The sequence below is a fragment of the Alosa pseudoharengus genome, unplaced genomic scaffold (genome assembly GCF_046254945.1).
Source record: "Alosa pseudoharengus isolate Yale_2024_CS ecotype anadromous, Long Island Sound unplaced genomic scaffold, YU_APseudo_1.1 YU_APseudo_1.1_scf_19, whole genome shotgun sequence".
In the NCBI taxonomy this organism is placed as follows: domain Eukaryota; kingdom Metazoa; phylum Chordata; class Actinopteri; order Clupeiformes; family Clupeidae; genus Alosa; species Alosa pseudoharengus.
In genome coordinates, this window is record NW_027468657.1 from 24,155,260 (window position 1) to 24,169,835 (window position 14,576).

Consider the following 14,576-nt stretch of genomic DNA (forward strand, 5'->3'; position numbering starts at 1 on the left):
CTCTCCAGGCGCCCTTGTCGTTCCTGACAATCTCCGGGCCAGCCAGCCTCGCCTCTCAGCTCGATGCATTAAGGCTTGGCTGGCCTTAGGAGCAGATCCATGGGTGCTCTCCACCATGAACCACGCTCAGACCTTACGTGCATAGCTGTCCACCCTCCTGGTCAAAAGGGCGATAAGGGAAGTCAGGGTAACACTTTATAATAACTACACACAATTCATCATTTATTAAGCCTTTGTTACTTATTAGTTAATGGTTTGTTCATCATTAGGGTGAGGATACATATTTTATAAACCACTTCCTAATATTATAATTCATGATTAACTCAGGAGTTACAAGTGGTTAGTTAATGATATTTTGTGAGCTTATCTAAAGTGAGGACTTTCTATGCCTTGCAACACATTTTCAAATGAGTTGTAAAGATTACATTCACATTCATTCATTTAGCAGACAAGCGACGTAAACATGTCAATTAAATTGAAGGCCATTGACATAACAATGAAAGCTGGAAATCGAACCCCCAACTTTTCAGGCTATTGCATGCTAGTCCTGCTCCTTATCCACTACACTACCTTGGCCCAGACAGAAACCCCTACAACTATGCAAGAGTTTCTGTTTTCTTCTACTACACACTGTTATTAAACATCTGTAAAGTATTATTAAATGCTGTATTCTTCGTTTGTAAAGCATTATTCCTACATTAATTCTCATCTGTAAATCATGTTTACACACAGTTAAAAATGGTTTGTTCATAGAAAACACGCATATCTATATTATATTTTTGAATTGACTGTTGTAATACCACTGGGCAGAGGTAGTGTAGTGGATAGGGAGCTGGGTTAACATGCAGTAATCCATAAAGTTGGGGGTTCAAACCCCGGCGTCCACTAATGTGGCCTTGCCCTTTAATTTCATTGACATGTGTCGCTTTGGGTGAAAGTGTCGGCTAAATTAATAAATGCATGTGTAAACTTTATAACTCATTTGTAAATGTGTTGCAAGGCATAAAAAGTCCTCACTTTAGATGAGCTCACAAAATATCATTAACTAACCACTTGTAACTCCTGAGTTAATTATGAATTATAGTATTAGGAAGTGGTTTATAAAATATGTATCCTCACCCTAACTAATCATTAGTGCATGTGTATGTTACAACTGTTAAATAATGGAAATATTACTTCATCAAAAACATACTATTGCATCATTTATTAAGTATTAACAATAATGTATAAACATATTTTAGATATAGGCTTATTTACTATGAACAAACTATTTATAACTGTGTGAACAAATGCTTTACTGATGATAAATTAGAAATTACTAATGATGAACAAACCATTAACTAATAAGTAACAAAGGCTTAATAAATGATGAATTGTGTGTAGTTATTATAAAGTGTTACCGAAGTCAGGAGTTCAGACCCCCAAGCGGGGTTCTTCTCCCGTTATTTTCCTGTACCCAAGCACAAAGAGGACCTTTTTTAGACCTCAGGGTACACCTCCAGTCTCTGAGGTGCAGGTTCATCACAGTTCCGAGGGTGCGGCAGGCCATCAATGCAGGGGACTGGTTTGCTACCATCGACCTACAGGATGCTTATTTTCAGATGCCCATGGCCAGGGCATTGGCAGTTCCTGAGGTTTGTGTTCGAGGGTCTCCTCAGTGCCTCCTCAGTGTATAGGTAGAGGGTGTGGCCTCATTCAGGGTTACATATGGGTATTTGTGTGTGTAGGGGTACGGGTAGGGGTGGGATGGGCAAACATGTCATCATAGCACACTGACATCAAAACAATAGGCTCAGGTACAATATTTCATTAGTAGTAATAGCTTAAGAGTTTCAAGCATTTTCTTCAAATACTAAAAAAATAGTTAAAATACAGATAAATAATATAAATAGATAGTTAAAATATGGTAATCAACCTTGCTTCTAAACATGTTTCAAGTAAATTCTTCAGAAAGCCATCAACCTGTTTCATGGTCCTCTTTTTTCATGAATTATTCATTATCCGAGACAACAATTTTAACCATGTACATTCATTTCAAGCATTTTCTCTAGTCTTGATCTTAAATCTGAGCATGGCATTGAATCCCCTATATGTGAAAACCTATAAAAGCATTACATTCAGGTTTTTACCTTGTACAGTCCAAAAGATAAGTAATTAATTAGATTTTGACCTGGCGGCGGCGGCCATATTGGATTTTTCCATTTTGAGGCATTATGGGACATTTTTGAGCCTGGCATACAGAATATTTGAATTCAGCACCCTTCAAAACCCCTAATAATGTTGTATGCCAAAAATTAACATGATTTGCCTTCAGGGTTAATTTATTTAAAAAATTGACCTAGACTATAGGTTACAAATGCTCCACAGCAGCTAAATGAGATTTTTGTGACTTTGCTTTGTGTCATGCTCGGAAAAAAAAAAAAAAACTAGTTCTTCTAAAGTCACTGCAACCTAAAACCTAGAAATGTGAATTCCAGTGAAAACATGACCAAGTTTATTCAATTGAAGCCAGGGAAAAGGGAGTGGGAACAGCTGCAAAAAGACATGAAAATACTAGTCTGGGTTAGGAAAGTACAAAAATATTTATTATGTTCTCTTGTTGTACTTTTTTTTTTTTTTTTAAATGATCACAACTAACAGACAGAGGTTCCATAGGGGAGGCACGATTGAGAAAAATGAGCAAGGCAGGGGCTTACCTGGGGGAGGCAGACTACTGATAATGTGCCCTAGAGCCAAATGTGCATCTTTACTGCACCACAACAGGTGACTGACTAGCCTCCTGCATGCGAGAACCCTGCCTGCCAAATTAAACATTTAAAAGTTGTTGCCCCAGACTCTATGGAATGACAAACACTGAATAACTAAGATAATAAAGTAAGGTACAACAATAGGGTACAAGTACAATGCAGGCAGCTAGTGTGAGCAAAGCTAAACAGAAACAAAACAAAACTAAGATGAGACAGCAGCACGACCTACACTGAGGACAACGCGGATGGAAAGGCCGTGCTACCTGGAAGACAAACAAAACATACATCAAACCTGATACCATTTCCCAAGACATCCACATTTATTTTAGAGCTATACATAGTGATGTGCCCAATGAAGCCAGGCTTCGGAGCTTGTGTCGAGCAGAAAGGGGCGTGCCAGATGAAGCCCCGGTTCGAGGCTTGTGTCGTTTCCATAAAAATCACGTGACTGATGACAAACGAGGCCTCAGTTTGTGAGTGTGACGTCTGAAGCTTTGTTTAGGACCCCGTGACTGCTTCGGAATCTGACTCAAAGGCTTTGAATTGCGCAAACCAGGGCACCCGCTCTAGTGTCAGAATGAGTTGTGTTGTATTGCAAGAGTCAGGCGAAATTTGTGGGTAGCCCTGTTTTATATAGGATGCTTTCTCTGTTTGGGAATTTACATTCTTTTCCTTCCGGAAAATGTCCATAATCCATAATATCATGCACATAGAAATAAAGAAGAAATTGCCTAGGCCTAGCCTAAAGCTTTGCCATTTAGAACAATGACATTAAAACGTGTCTGTGTTGCAATCTTGTCTCAACTTTCTATGTAGGTTTAATTAGGCGCCTGGTCGTTTCCTTTTCACTCTCGTCCATAGCGTGTTGAGGTTGATAATACTTTGTCCTGGTTCAGAAGCTAAGTAGTGTCTACTGCGGGCGTTAAGTGGATGGAAGACTGATTGGATCATTGACTGGGATAACACATGATTTCTCGCCTCCACGGAAACACCAATCTTCACGTGATAATGAGTGACGGCATTATGTTGCCTAATCGTATTTTATTGTATTGAATTGAGACAAACAGAAATGCAAATTTCTTGCAACACTTTTAATGTAATGAATGAGTACATTTTGAAGCTTTGGCATTGTGTTGAACGTTGTAGGCATTCTTTTCAATAGTCCGTGGCTGCGATAATTTATGCAAACCACCAGATGTCGCTGTGTTTTCCTTGTCTTCCATGTTTCGAAGCTTCGGCACATTAGGCTACTCGGCACATTAGGGAAATGTGTCGAGTAGCGCTCGAGGCTTCATTTACCCATCACTAGCTATACATACCAATTTGCAATTTACAAAATCTCTATACCAATGACAACAGATGAAGACAGCATATCCATCCATCTACAGGGCTACAGATAGAAAAGGAGTTAAGCTACACCAAGCACATGGTTAGTCTACAACATTATGGCAGCAACATACCTGACGGTCGGTAGACCCCAGAGTTCCTTAGTGCATGGTTGGCCTAATTGAATAATTGGCCCCACCCACTCATTAGCAGAGGGCCAGGGAGAGGCCAGGAGGAAAGAGCAAGCAGGCAGACAAGGTCAAATGAACAGAAATTATTAATTCCTTAAATTTCCCCTGGGGTCAATAAAGTATCTTTCTATCTATCTATCTATCTATCTATCACATTGACCATACCCAACAAGGGATGTGTTCATGTTCTAGACCAATGTGCAGCACTAACGAGACAGCTGCTGCCCTGGTGGCATCCATGTTCTTTCCAAAAAGACTACAAACCCCAGCATTCGCGCTAGCAACTCATTCGTACATGTCGTACGGGTGGGCGTTCGAGGATTTACATTACAAAAGGAAAAGGCCATTGATATTATGACCAAAAGGGGGCGTGTCTCAGTGAAATGTCACAAGACAGCTGGGATATTTCACACTTTCCAACTCGGCAGGGGGTGTACAATGTATCTGGAAGGATTACAGATACAACTCCCGCCAGCGCATAGAGTACCAAAGCCATGACACCGCAGCGTTGTCAAGGCAGTAATTTTACTGGATCTAAACAAACCAATCTAATCATAGAGTTGATCATAGTGGTGGCTTTCTTAATCTATTTAAATATTTGTAAAACTTTTATAGACGTAAAAGTTGCATAAAATCCGTCTTGGTTGTTCACACTGATTCAGAACCACATATGGAAGTGGTCTAAATCTGATTTGAAAAAAAATAGATCTGGGCAAGATTTGAGTGTTCACACTACTTCTGAAGAAGTCTGACCTGGTCACTTGACCCCAAATAAATCAGATTTGGGCCACTTTTGCCTTTAGTCTGAACGTAGAGTAAGAAGTGGAAAGGGGGTATCCAAGGTGCTGACCATAATATTATAACCCTGATTTATTCAGGGTTACAACAAAGCAGTTAGCAGTTTTTTTATGTATAATAATTATGACCGCCGCTAGAGAAGCTAGCGAGGTCATATAGGGATTGTCAGAGTTTTTTTTTTTTTTTCCCGTCATCTACTTCCTGAAATTTTGGTCAACGATACCCGGGGCACCGAAACACCGGGGCACATGAAATTTGGTGGGTATGTAGCCCCACTAGACTTTTACGGAAAAAATTCGTTTGGTCCCCGGGGGCCACTCCCCCTCCGCGCTTGGCCCCCCGAAACCCAAAAAATTCAGTTTTTCCTAAATAACTACCTGAACCGTGGCACCGAGGATGAAGACATTTTTATGGTATGTTGGTCTCAAGGGCCCACATCAACCTAGCCCATAATCACTCATTTGTGATTTGCACCCCCCCGGTAAAAAATGAAAATGCAATATCATTCTGCTTTAATCGCCCCTCTCTTCAGTAAAGACGTTCAGAACTGCACCAAATTTTATGTGTATGATTAACCTGACATTCTCTGGGGGTATGCCAAGTTTCGTAGAATTTCATCGATGGAGGGGGTCTAAAAAATTAAGTTATGTGTATATTTAGTGACTGTACACTCATTGGCTTGTAGATGGTGGTGCACACATATACACACGCACACACACACACACACAGGCACGTATACCATCAGTATCGGCAATTAGAACGGCCGATACATAATTACAAATTCAGTAGGATTAAAGGAAAACCAAATATTCATCATAATAATAATTTGGCTGCATTTCCAGTATTGGCATCACGTAGTCGTTTGTCCACTAGATGGCGCATCGTTGCAGTGAGACGTAATTTTGTTGGAAGTTAATCTAAAGTGGGTTGGAAAGACACTATGCTTAGTGAGTTAGCCACAACACGTTCGCTACGTGATGGTTTTTTAATGGAAAATAATAGGCTACCTGAAAGATAACCTGTCTATGATGCATCCTAAACACCGGGCTGGGACATTTCTGCTCAAAGTCTCAAAAAGCATCTGAGTCAACGTTCATTCCCAAACACCCATAGGCTACTTCAATCCTCTATTTTCAAAGGCGATTCAAGTAAGAAAGAGCATGGCTCAAAGTAAAGTAACTGAAACTACATAAATTCGTCAAAATTTGTGTCAACTCGCAGCAATGTAGATTTATTAACGCACCCGTGATGATCTACATCTCTACACCAGATGTTTTAGAGCGCATGTTGAGATGTATTCAGGGCAGGGCTGTACATATTTGTTGCACGTGCTACAAAAATCATTCTTTGCGATGGATGATTTAGTACCAACGTTACACCGGTCAGATACAGTTTTGCCTATGGCTATTCCGTGAGACTGAGGCGCTTTTTGTTTGTTCGAAGTGCGTGTTTAGGGTGTTAGAGGGGAGTCGATGTGCTTTGATTCCAGCTTGGTAGTTGTAGTCTATGCTATTAAAAAACACGTGTGTGTGTGAAGTATCCAAACAATGATAACGCTTTCATTATGGCTGCTTTAGCCACAGACCTTGGGCTACTGTACAGTGGGTTGGGTTCCATTTAGAAGTGTCCACTTCATTCGCCCTTTCCGTGATTCGCCAAGAGGTGGCAGCTTGATACTGTAAGGTGTAAGCCATTGGTTCCAAAGGAGATTTTATTTGGGTCGCCAGCATAGCCTAGTGACAAGTGTTGTGTAATAGGCCTAGCATAGGGCCTACCTTATATAGCTTATAGTTTGTTAACAGTCACGGTTTTGTCATAACTCCCTCTATGAATTTTTGCATTTAGAATAGCTCTGAAACCGGGGGGCGAACACGTCGCAGGGGGGGGGGGGGGCGCAGGTGCGTGGATATCTCAATCGCAAAATTAAACAATATTTCTATTGGACTAGGCTGGGTGAAAATCAAAAGATTGCGCTTAACCATGGACCTCATAGTTGCAAAATGCAAGGGAACATGAATCAGCATATTATTTGCACAAACAATAACGGACAGTAGCTCTTCAACTTTGCCCGTTAAAATGTGTATGAACAGTCTCGCAACGCATTTCATGAAGGCCCTTTTGGACATGTCAGTTATTTGCACCACTGGGTAAAACGGCATTTTGTTTTAGACTACTGGTATTTCATTTGTGCATTGACAATAAAGCTGAATATCATTTGAACTATGACTAAACTTATGCATATGTAGAAGAAGAAACATTCACAAAAATCCATGATATGACCTCTCTTCTTGATAGCTGTTGAAAACTGCATGGAACTGACAGGGATTGTTTTGTTTAATAATAAATAAACTAGATGTACTGCGGTACATCTAGTTTATTTATTATTAAACAAAACAATGACCGCTGCTCAGTCCTGTACAGCCGTTCCGCGAAAATAAATCACACTTCAATTTGTCTCCATATTTTACTCCATCCCCCACTCTTGAAACTTTTGTGTATGCTTGTTTGGCATGCCTGAGTGTGTGTGTGCGGCTGCACAGAAAGTAGCCTACTGGTGCTGAAAAGTTGAATAGATTGTAGAATAGCCAAAGAAGATGTAGCATTGTTATAAAACCTTTAAAATCTCTAAACAATCACAAGTAGGGCAGTTCATCACAGTTCATCCATTGCAACTGATTGATGAAAGGTCATTTACACCTGTAGGCTACATTGTATTTGGGAAAAGCAAAAGGTATCAGCATAATGTTATTTATGTATTTATTTATTTGTTTGTTTGTTTGTTTGTTTATGAACAAAAACATCTCTGTCAGTTCCATGCCGTTTTCAACAGCTATCAAAAACAAAGGTCAGTTTTGGATGGATGGATTTTTTGTGAATGTTTCTTCTTCTACATAAGATTTTAGTCATTTTTAGTTCATGTAATACTTCATTGTCAATGCACAAATTAAGTAACAGTAGTCTGAAACGTTATTGTTAATGCACAAATTAAGTAACAGTAGTCTGAAACGAAATGCTGTTTTACATGATGTAACCAGTGGTGCAAATAACTGACATGGCCTTGATGAAATGCGTCGCTAGACTGTTCATACACATTTTAACGGGCCAAAGTTGAAGAACTGTTGTCCGTTATTGTTCGTGCAAATATAGGCTGATTCATGTTCCCTTGCATTGTGTAACTGAGGTCCATGGCTAGTCTGGCTTTCACCAGACCAAGCTCAATCTTTTAAGAAATCAAAAAATAAATAGTGGGCAGATCAGGCTGGGTTCACCCAGCCTAGTCCATGGCACCCGATATTGTTTAATTTTCCGATTGAGATATCCACGCTCTGGCTATTCTAAATGCAAAAATGCATCAGGGAGTTATGACAAAACTGTAACTAACAAACTAGATCCTAATAGAAAGCTGTTAGCTTCCCTAAGCTACAGGTAGGCTTATAAGGTAGGCCTATTTATGACCGCCGCTAGCGAAGCTAGCGAAGCGGTCATATAGGGATTGTCAAAGTTTTTTTTTTTTTTTTTTTTCCCGTCATCTACTTCCTGAATTTTTGGTCAACGATACCCGGGACACCGAACCACCGGGGCACATGAAATTTGGTGGGTATGTAGCCCCACTAGACTTTTACGGAAAAATTTCGTTTCGTCCCCGGGGTCCACTCCCCCCCCGTGCTGGGCCCCCCGAACCGCAAAAAAAGCAGTTTTTCCTAAATAACTACCTGAACCGTGGCACCGAGGATGAAGAATCTTTTATGGTATGTTGGTCTCAAGGGCCCACATCAATCTGGCCCATAATCACTCATTTGTGATTTGCACCCCCCCGGTAAAAAATGAAAATGCAATATTATTCTGCTTTAATCGTCCCTATCTTCAGTTAAGATGTTCAGAACTGCACCAAATTTTGTATGATTGACCTGGCATTCTCTGGGGGTATGCCAAGTTTCGTAGAATTTCATCCATGGGGGGGTCTTTAAAAAAATAGATTATGTGTACATTTAGTGACTGTACACTCATTGGCCTGTAGATGGCGGTGCACACATATACACATGCACACACACACAGGCACCCACATACTATCGGTATTAGAACGGCTGATACATAATTACAAATTCAGTAGGATTAAAAGAAAGCCAAAATAAATATTCATCATCATCATCATCATGGCTGCATTTCCAGTATTGGCGATAAGTAGTCGTTTGTCCACTAGATGGCGCATCGTTGCAGTGAGACGTAATTTTGTTGGAAGTTAAACGTGGGTTGGAATAACAATGGCCGCTTCCTACAAGGACTATAGTTTACCGCAGAGAATGTCTAATAAGGATAGGATGATGTTCACATGAAATGTAATTCCCATTTCTTCTTGAAGCCGAAATAAATCTGAGGATGTTTATCGGACATGCTTGGTTTTTACTGCAGGTACGTTAATCTTATAATATCAATAAGGACCTAGGCAATGTTACCGTTAGCGTTGGTTGAGTGATGGAGGCCAATTTGATTGATTGCATTTGTAGAAAACTATAAATGCGGTTATACCAAGCAAATTGATAGCAGCACTGTAATTGTATCTTTCGACTGTCATTTGTTGCACGTGCTACAAAAATCATTCTGTGCAATGGAAGATTTACCAACGTTACACCGATCTGATACAGTTTTGCCTACATGCGTGAGACTGAGACGCCTGTTTATTTTGTTTGAAGTGCGTGCAGGGTGTGAGAGGGGAATCGATGTGCTTTGATTCCAGCTTGGTAGTTGTAGTCTGTGAAATTAAAAAGCACGTGTGTGTGAAGTATCCAAACAATGACACCTTCATTTCATTATGGCTGCTTTAGCAACACACCATAAGCTACTGTGTAGGCTAGTGGGTCCCATTTAGAGGTGGCTACTTCATTCGCGCTTTCCTTGACTCATGGAGCTGCGTGAATTTTATTACAACTTTTCGCCACGATATGGCAATTTAAGTCCGCTTGATACTGTAAGGCTTAAGCCATTGGTTTCCAAAGGAGATTTTATTTGTGTCGCCAGCATAGCTTATTGACAATTTATGTTGTAAATAGGCCTACCTTATAAGCCTACCTGTAGCTTAAGGAAGCTAACAGCTTTCTATTAGGATCTAGTTTGTTAGTTACAGTTTTGTCATAACTCCCTGATGCATTTTTGCATTTAGAATAGCCAGAGCGTGAACAATATCGGGTGCCTATGGACTAGGCTCGCTTGGTGAACCCAGCCTGATCTGCCCGCTATTTATTTTTTGATTTCTTAAAAGATTGAGCTTGGTCTGGTAAAAGCCAGACTAGCCATGGACCTCAGTTACACAATGCAAGGGAACATGAATCAGCCTATATTTGCACGAACAATAATGGACAACAGCTCTTCAACTTTGGCCCGTTAAAATGTGTATGAACAGTCTAGCGACGCATTTCATCAAGGCCCATTTGGACATGTCAGTTATTTGCACCACTAGTAAAACAGCATTTCGTTTCAGACTACTGTTACTTAATTTGTGCATTAACAATAACGTTTCAGACTACTGTTACTTAATTTGTGCATTGACAATAAAGTATTACATGAACTAAAGATGACTAAAATCTTATGTAGAAGAAGAAACATTCACAAAAAAATCCATCCATCCAAAAATGACCTTTGTTTTTGATAGCTGTTGAAAACGGCTGAGATGTTTTTGTAAATAAATAAATAAATAAATAAACAAATAAATAAATAAATAACATTATGCTGATACCTTTTGCTTTTCCCAAATACAATGTAGCCTACAGGTGTAAGTGACCTTTCATCAATCCAGTTGCAATGGATGAACTGTGATGAACTGCCCTACTTGTGATTGTTTAGAGATTTTAAAGGTTTTATAGCAATGCTACATCTTCTTTGGCTATTCTACAATCTATTCACCTTTTCAGCACCAGTAGGCTACTTTCTGTGCAGCCGCACACACACACTCAGGCATGCCAAACAAGCATACACAAAAGTTTCAAGAGTGGGGGATGGAGTAAAATATGGAGACAAATTGAAGTGTGCTTTATTTTCGCGGAACGGATGTACAGGACTGAGCGGCGGTCATATTTTGTACCGCTATGCGGTACATCTAGTTACAACATAAATTGTCAATAGGCTATGCTGGCGACACAAATAAAATCTCCTTTGGAAACCAATGGTTTACGCCTTACAGTATCAAGCGGACTTAAACTGCCATATTGTGGCGAAACGTTGTAATAAAATTCATGCAGCTCCATGAGTTAAGGAAAGCGCGAATGAAGTAGCCACTTCTAAATGGGACTCACTACACAGTAGCTTAAGGTGTGTTGCTAAAGCAACCATAATGAAATGATGGTGTCATTGTTTGGATACTTCACACACACGTGCTTTTTAATTTCACAGACTACAACTACCAAGCTGGAATCAAAGCACATCGATTCCCCTCTCACACACCCTGCACGCACTTAAAACGAAATAAACAGGCGTCTTAGTCTCACGCATGTATAGGCAAAACTGTATCAGTAGCCTAACGTTGGTAAATCTTCCATTGCACAGAGTGATTTTTGTAGCACGTGCAACAAATGACAGTCGAAAGATACAATTACAGTGCTGCTATCAATTTGCTTGGTATATCCGCATTTCTAGTTTTCTACAAATGCAATCAATCAAATTGGCCTCCATCGCTCAACCAATGCTAACGGTAACATTACCTAAGTCCTTATTGATATTATAAGATTAACGTACCTGCAGTAAAAACCAAGCATGTCCGATAAACATCCTCAGATTTATGTCGGCTTCAAGAAGAAATGGGAATTACATGTGAACATTGTCCTATCCTTATTAGACGTTCTCTGCGGTAAATTACAGTCCTTGTAGGAAGCGTCCATTGTTTTTTTCAACCCACTTTTAACTTCCAACAAAATTACGTCTCACTGCAACGATGCGCCATCTAGTGGACAAACGACTACTTATCGCCAATACTGGAAATGCAGCCATGATGATGGTGATGAATATTTATTATGGCTTTCTTTTAATCCTACTGAATTTGTAATTATGTATCGGCCGTTCTAATACCGATAGTATGTGGGTGCCTGTGTGTGTGTGCATGTGTATATGTGTGCACCACCATCTACATATGTATATATATATATCATGTTAGGTAGCCTAATATAATATCATATAATATAATATAAAATAGCCTAATATAGCATCAAAACCTCCACCCACTCACGGGAAAGAAAGCAGTTTGAGCCAGACTGTTTATTTATTGTCTTAACCTAGCCTAAGCAATTGACTTTCAATGTAGACATAGAGACAGGAACGTAGAAATGCCCTGCAGTGAATAAATTATTATTATTGTTATTATTATTATTATTATTACTACTACTACTAGCCTACTATTCTCATTAGGCCTATATTATTATGACCGCCGCTAGCGAAGCCGTCATCTACTTCCTGAAATTTTGGTCAACGATACCCGGGCACCGAAACACCGGGGCACATGAAATTTGGTGGGTATGTAGCCCCACTAGACTTTTACGGAAAAATTTCGTTTGGTCCCCGGGGGCCACTCCCCCTCCGCGCTGGGCCCCCCGAAACCCAAAAAATGCAGTTTTTCCTAAATAACTACCTGAACCGTGGCACCGAGGATGAAGAAATTTTTATGGTATGTTGGTCTCAAGGGCCCACATCAACTTAGCCCATAATCACTCATTTGTGATTTGCACCCCCCCGGTAAAAAATGAAAATGCAATATCATTCTGCTTTAATCGCCCCTCTCTTCAGTAAAGACGTTCAGAACTGCACCAAATTTTATGTGTATGATTAACCTGACATTCTCTGGGGGTATGCCAAGAATTGTCGTAGAATTTCATCCATGGGGTGGTCTAAAAAATTAAGTTATGTGTACATTTAGTGACTCTACACTCATTGGCCTGTAGATGGTGGTGCACACATATACACATGCACACACACACACAGGCACCCACATACTATCGGTATTAGAACGGCTGATACATAATTACAAATTCAGTAGGATTAAAAGAAAGCCAAAATAAATATTCATCATCATCATCATGGCTGCATTTCCAGTATTGGCGATAAGTAGTCGTTTGTCCACTAGATGGCGCATCGTTGCAGTGAGACGTAATTTTGTTGGAAGTTAATCTAAAGTGGGTTAGAAAGACACTATGCTTCCTACAAGGACAAGACTGTAGGCTACAGTAGTTTACCGCAGAGAACGTCTAAGGGTAGGATGATTTCTGCATGAAATGTAATTCCCATTTCCTCTTGAAGCCGAAATAAATCTGAGAATGTTTATCGGACATGCTTGTTTTTTACTGCAGGTAGGCTACGTTAATCCTATCAATAGCAGAACGTAGGTAAAATAATGTTACCGTTAGCATGGTTGAGTGATGGAGGCCAATTTGATTATTGATGTATTTGTAGAAAACCATAAATGCGTTTATAGGCTACCAAGCAAATCGATAACAGCACTAATTGTATCTTTCGACTGTCATCTCATTTGCTTATGACCATAACCTAGGCTACTAACAGGAGCTAAGTGAGTTAGCCACAACACGTTCGCTACGTGATGGTTTTTTAATGGAAAATATATAGGCCTAGGCTACCTGAAAGATAACCTGTCTATGATCCCGTGATGATCTACATCTCCATTTAAACCAGATGTTTTAGAGCGCACGTTGAGATGTATTCAGGGCAGGGCTGTACCTACACATATTTGTTGCACGTGCTACAAAAATCATTCTTTGCGATGGATGATTTAGTACCAACGTTACACCGGTCAGATACAGTTTTGCCTATGGCTATTCCGTGAGACTGAGGCGCTTTTTGTTTGTTCGAAGTGCGTGTTTAGGGTGTGAGAGGGGAGTCGATGTGCTTTGATTCCAGCTTGGTAGTTGTAGTCTATGCGATTAAAAAACACGTGTGTGTGAAGTATCCAAACAATGATAACGCTTTCATTATGGCTGCTTTAGCCACAGACCTTGAGTTACTGTACAGTGGGTTGGGTTCCATTTAGAAGTGTCCACTTCATTCGCCCTTTCCGTGATTCACAGCTACGTGAAATGTATTACTACTGATATGCAAAACTATTAACTTTTCGCCAAGAGGTGGCAGCTTGATACTGTAAGGTGTAAGCCATTGGTTCCAACGGAGATTTTATTTGGGTCGCCAGCATAGCCTGGTGACAATTTGTGTTGTGTAATAGGCCTAGCATAGGGCCTACCTTATATAGCTTATAGTTTGTTAACAGTCACGGTTTTGTCATGCAATGTCTATGCATTTTTGCATTTAGAATAGCTCTAAAACCGGGGGGGCGAACACGTCGCAGGGGGGGCGCCAGTGCGTGGATATCTCAATCGCAAAATTAAACAATATTTCTATCGGGCGCCTACCATGGACTAGGCTGGGTGAAAATCAAAAGATTGCGTCAAAAGATTGCGTCAAAAGATTGAGCTTAACCATGGACCTCATGGTTGCAAAATGCAAGGGAACATGAATCAGCATATTA